The sequence below is a fragment of the Solanum verrucosum genome, unplaced genomic scaffold, assembly GCF_900185275.1.
Source record: "Solanum verrucosum unplaced genomic scaffold, falcon-dt-bn FXZP01000261.1, whole genome shotgun sequence".
Lineage (NCBI taxonomy): Eukaryota > Viridiplantae > Streptophyta > Magnoliopsida > Solanales > Solanaceae > Solanum > Solanum verrucosum.
In genome coordinates, this window is record NW_026019969.1 from 5,750,708 (window position 1) to 5,756,707 (window position 6,000).

Sequence of the window (6,000 nt, forward strand, 5' to 3'; positions counted from 1 at the left end):
AAACAACAAAATAAGCGGTACTATAATTTAATCCCGGGACTATTTGGTATTATCCCTCACACCAAACGACCCCTAAGAGGATAGTAAGTTACTACTATACCCTTCATAAGTATTAAATATTAATAATTTAATATAATTAAACACTATATCAGTATTCTACACTACGGTCTACACACTTCACACGTCATAATACTTCTACTTCACATCAAAAATTTCATATTATGTTTTGGTTGTAATATGTTATTGTAGCCTTTGTACTACATATACTCTTATTGATGAAAATTTTCATTATATTTATTGTTTCACTATATCAAAACATTAAGGGATAAGAGTCTGAAAAATATCCCAACTTTGGTCGGATTTGCTGTTGCGATACTAAACTTTCATAAGATCCTATTACCTCCCTAGACTATTTAATACCGTATTTTTTACCCCCTTAACTATTTAATAGTGTATTTTAAAGGTATATATGTGGCCACGGGACACATTACTATCTATAATTTTGCATTATTTTTTATGTCCACGTGGACAAATATATATGTTTAAAATACGATATTAAATAGTCTAGGGAGGTAATAGGTCCTCATGAAAGTTTAGTATCGCAACAGTAAATCTGATCAATTTTCAAACCCTTATCCCAAACATTAATAATAGTTGATTTGATTGTCTCACTATATCGTGCCAAATCGTTAGAGAAATAAGAAATCATAAATTTATTTTATGAGCATTTTTTTATTGAGTAAATCGAAAATCGAACCGATAATAACCAAAAATTTATAAATCGAAAACCGATAAAGAATATCTTATTAATTTAGCATATTTAAAAATTAAAAAATTGATAGACCGAACCGATAATATCTAAAACTGACCCCTATGAAAAATATTAAATGCTACTTTTTAACTCTAACGCAATATCTAGCGTGCACGCACTGTATAGTTGGGGGGCTGAAGTTTCAAATCTAAATAGAATGTTGCTTAGATTTTGAACATTAGTTTGTCCTTTTTACGAAGGCAAAAAAAAGAAGTACTTATTGCTTTATTTAATTGTTTACGCTATATTCAGAATACACCTCAAGGTCGTACGCTTGAATCACCAAGAAAGCAAGAAAATGAAAGCTTGTAGAAAAGGAATTTATTTTTCTCAATATTAAAAATCTTATTTTCATTTAAAAAAATTAAAACTTTTAAAGAACGAACTTAAGAAAATCAAAAACATTATCGAACAAGATTATTAATAATTAAATACTCACAATGCTTACGTACTATTTTTCTGCATACACTCTTTTTTTTCTTTTTTAGATTCCATTTGTGAGATTATACTAAATATGTTGTATGGTCAACTGATATTTTTCTGTGGGAAACTTACATATTTATGTTATATTAAAAAAATATTTATCATTTATAACAATAACATCTTTTTCTTCATGTGATACTTATAAATGTATAAATTTATTGTCAAACAAGCATAATACATTTTAAAACACTTGTATAACATCCATATTACATACATAATTCATTTTTAATACATAGTAGATTTATCATAATATTACTATGCATTGTTATATATTATAGTAAATAAATAAAATATCGTTAAAATCAATAAATATTTATTAAAAAATACTCATCCAATTTTATTTTTTCTTATAAGGTACCACTCGGTGCCCAGTGTAATGATGGGCCTAACAGTATGAAAGGCTTCTATATTGGGCCGTACTAGTGAGCTGGACCAGCCATTGGCTTTCACTTGATACAAAGAGCCCAATACTTCTTGGGCCCTCTATAATTGGCCCAACACGCACATCCAAAGAGGTGTAAAAACTCGTTTTTATTTGGGAAAAAACAAAATTATGTTGGAGGTTAAATATTATGATTAAGATGTTTCTAATTCAAATTTTTTAAAAAAAGAAAAAACTACAGAAATTCCACCTTTTAGTTTACTTATTACCATTATCCCCTATAAGTTTTACAAATCTCCAAAATCCCTCATTTTCCCGCATCTGATTAGTGTATCAACGCTTATATTATTGTATCTCGCGCATCAAATTAATGTATCAACGCTTATATTATTATATCTCGCGCATGTATCAATGCTTATATTATTGTATCTCGCGCATCAGATTAATGTATCAACGCTTATATTATTGTATTCGTTTGAGGGATTTTTGTAATTATAAAATTTTAAGGAATATATTGTAATTTTACAGTAATATTATGTAATTTCTATAATTTGCCCTAAAAATAATGGAGCTCATTCCTCCTTTAAGAAACGTGGAGACAAGTCAACTTTGGCCATTATAGTTGTGTGGCCCCTTTCGATGAAATGTTCATTAAGATATATTAGATCTGACTCGATTATTGATATAGTGAATAGACCAGTTATTCACTATGTTGTATTTCTCTTTCATTTAGTTCTTTTTTTGGTTTTAGGACACTATTCCCCGAATTTGATATTGAGTCAATAATTAAAGTTAATGAATTTTAAACTAGCTAATAACTTATTTTAGTTATTGAGTTTGTAATTAAATATTTATATTTATATAATAAAATTTCTGATACAAATATATAATGTTTGAGCAAAAATTATTGAATTTTATCAAAACTTGTACTAACATTATAGCCTCCTCATAACTCCACGTGCTTTATTTCTTGCATTATTATTTTTTGTACAAAGTGTATGTGGCGACTTCACATTGTACCATCCCATTTGGTGCAACTTGTGGCTTTGATCTATCCACAACTAGTCCTTTTCTATGAGTTGGCAGTAATTTATCAACTCTTTATATTATGGTCCAAAGATTTCTTTTGTATAATTTTACGAACAACTATCACAATTTAAAGATCTTGTAAAAAGAAGTTGAATTTTTTTGAGAAAATAATAGTCTAAAATTTTGTTGACATTAGATTATAATTTAATGGTTTGTCATTCCAATGATTATATATTAAGATAGGGCATTTTTTTCCCTCTACAATTAGGTTGAATTGCTTTTCTGTAATACGGTGAAGCTTCTCGTTTGGAATGTCAATCTAATAATATGTTGGTCCTCGCCATGAACTACTAATAAAAACAAAAGAAGCAAACAAAATTTAAATAATTTTTTTGAGCATGATAAAAAGTAATTCGCTTGTTAGACTATTTAAATGACGGTGAAAAAAATATTTATCTAAATAAGCATTTTTCCTTTTCTACAAGTTGGTAAGCTAACTAAGAAGGAAAAGTCAAAAATCATTTGTGTTGCTAGACGTCTTTATTTGCATGGCCATGTTTGTCAACCATTAGTAAACGTAACATTATTGTATTCATAAATGATTACATTATTATACTTAATGATATTTTTATTGTATATATGCAACTAAGCAAAACAATGTCTAAAGATCTCGTCAAAGACTTTTGAGTATAATGGTTAAATGATTCTCTAAAAGACAATCAACGTCTTATAGAATAAAGGCAAATTTTCAGGCTTATTTGATCATGTGATATGAAATCATGATATAAAATTATATGAGATGAAATTAAATTTTTGTTTAGCTATGCAATTTTAATTTTTTGCTCATAAATATTAAAATTTCACAAGTTGTGAAACTATTAAAATTACCTCAATCTTTATACAATCTTACCAAATAAGTAAAAGTTCATAACAAAAATATACACCATCACAAGGTTATTATTAAAAAAAAAAATATTTAGTGATTGAACTTTAATTTAATAAAAAAATAAAATTGAGCATTAGTGATTGTGTACTACTCTTTAATAAATTTGAGAAAGTTAAATTCAAGTTCAAATTAACTACTTATTATTACGTGATAATTAGTAATTTAAATAAAGCCAATATATCTCCAATCATACATGTTAAATATCTATGTGAATTTGTAAAATTACGTACTAGAAAGAGTTGATCAACAAATATACAATTTATTTCAATTTTCAACACAAGATATATTTTAAAATAGAAAAAAAAAAAAGGGAGAGGAATTTGACTAGAAAGGCTAAATTCTACCAATGTAGAAACTAATATAATATTAGAAAAAATAGGATTCAACTTTACTAGTCCACTGGCCTTTTTGTGGGATACAATTGGCCACATAGACAGCATGAGAAATTAGTTTGAATGCATTTAATCACGTCTTCCATAACTAGAGAAAGAGTTATACTCACTCCGTTCACTTTTAATTGTCATTATTTTCTTTTTTAGAATTAAATTATAAAAACTTTTAATATTTTACAATGTATTTTTTCATCATATTGATATGCAAAAATTATAATGTATAGTATTTTTCGAATTAATTTTTGAATATCTAAATTTTTTATTTAAAATATCAAATTTTAACTTTAAAAATTAATTAAATTGACTTTCAAAAAATATAACATGACAATTAAAGCAGACGGAAGGATTAATATTTACTCCTTACTCCTAGGAAAAAGGGGAAAGTGTGAAAGTTAAGAAGACGATGACAAATGACTTTTGCAAGTCAAAATCGAATGAATATTTTCAATTAAAATCAATTCTTTAATTAGTAAAATACAGTGACATTTAAGGAAAATTTCTGAAAAGAAAAATTTGTTCCTTCCATCCATTTTAATTATCGTTTTAGGTTTAACCAAATATACGATTCGGCCACTGGTAGCATCCAGTGGGTCCAATACCCCTTTCATCTGCTGCTATCTGTCACATAATGATTTAAGGGTCAATAATTATTTAACCTAAACAACTTCTTAAATTATAGTTAAGCTTCGATATCTTTTTAATATCTTTTTGTTCCATATTAATGACATGTATTTGCTCAATCACTGCTCCGTTTTCTTTATCCGGTGACAAAAATTAATGATATCTTGAATTTTTTCAACATTTTTTCCAAAAATTAATTAATTTCCATCACAAACCCAATTTGTTTCAAATTAAAAACTCAATTATTTTCTTACATTATATGTATTTGATTTCTAGATATAAAAAAGATTCTCGTAAATAATGAATTTTTTTGATAGTCTTACATGGTGAATATTTAAATTAGCTTAGATTTGATCATTAGAATATCTTCGTATAGCCACTTCAACTAAATTTGACATGTAGGATTTCTTTTTCTTTTTTTAAATAAAATAAAATGTCAAGATATAAAATAATAAAGGGAAAAGGCTCAAATATGCCATCAAACTTTTAGAAAAGGCTCATTTATGCCATCCGTTAAAAGTTTGGCTCATTTATGTCATTACCGTTTAAGAAAAGGCTTATTCATGCCATTATTTTTTAACAGTGGTTTTGCAAAACCATTTTTTACACGTCACCAATTATAATTCGGCCACGTCATTTTTTTTTATATAAAAAATAAATAAAATTCTGAACAAAAATTGAATTAAAATAACCCACCCTAAAATTTGGGTGGTCTTTACTTGGATAGGTTATTTTAATTCAATTTTTGTTCAGAATTTTGAATTTTTTTATAAAAAAATAATAATGACATGGCCGAATTATAATTGACCATGTGTCAAAAATGGTTTCGCAAAACCATTGTTAAAAAATAGTGGCATGAATGAGTCTTTTCTTAAACGATAATAACATAGATGAGTTAAACTTTTAACGAATGACATAAATAAGCCTTTTCTAAAAGTTCAATGACATATTTAAGCCTTTTCCCAATAATAAAAAAGAATAATTGTAAATGTTGATGCCCGTCATGTGTGAGTGCGAGTGAGCCCATAGATAAATCTAAAATTTCTAAAACATGGTTGCATCAGAAAAATAATTATATTAAGTGGAAACTAATATTTAAGTTTTCCAGGTGAATAATATAACATTCATCAAATACACTATTTAATATTTTTATAAATCAGGTATCAACATTAATATTATATTAATTTTATGATATTTACATAAAATGGCTAATTTTACGAATAGACCCAAGTTCACTTTCCCATTGGCTCCAGTGTGCGACAAATAATTTATTTTGCAAAGGGACAATTAAAAAGAAGACCTATGGATCTTTTGTCTTTTTTTTTATATATATTTT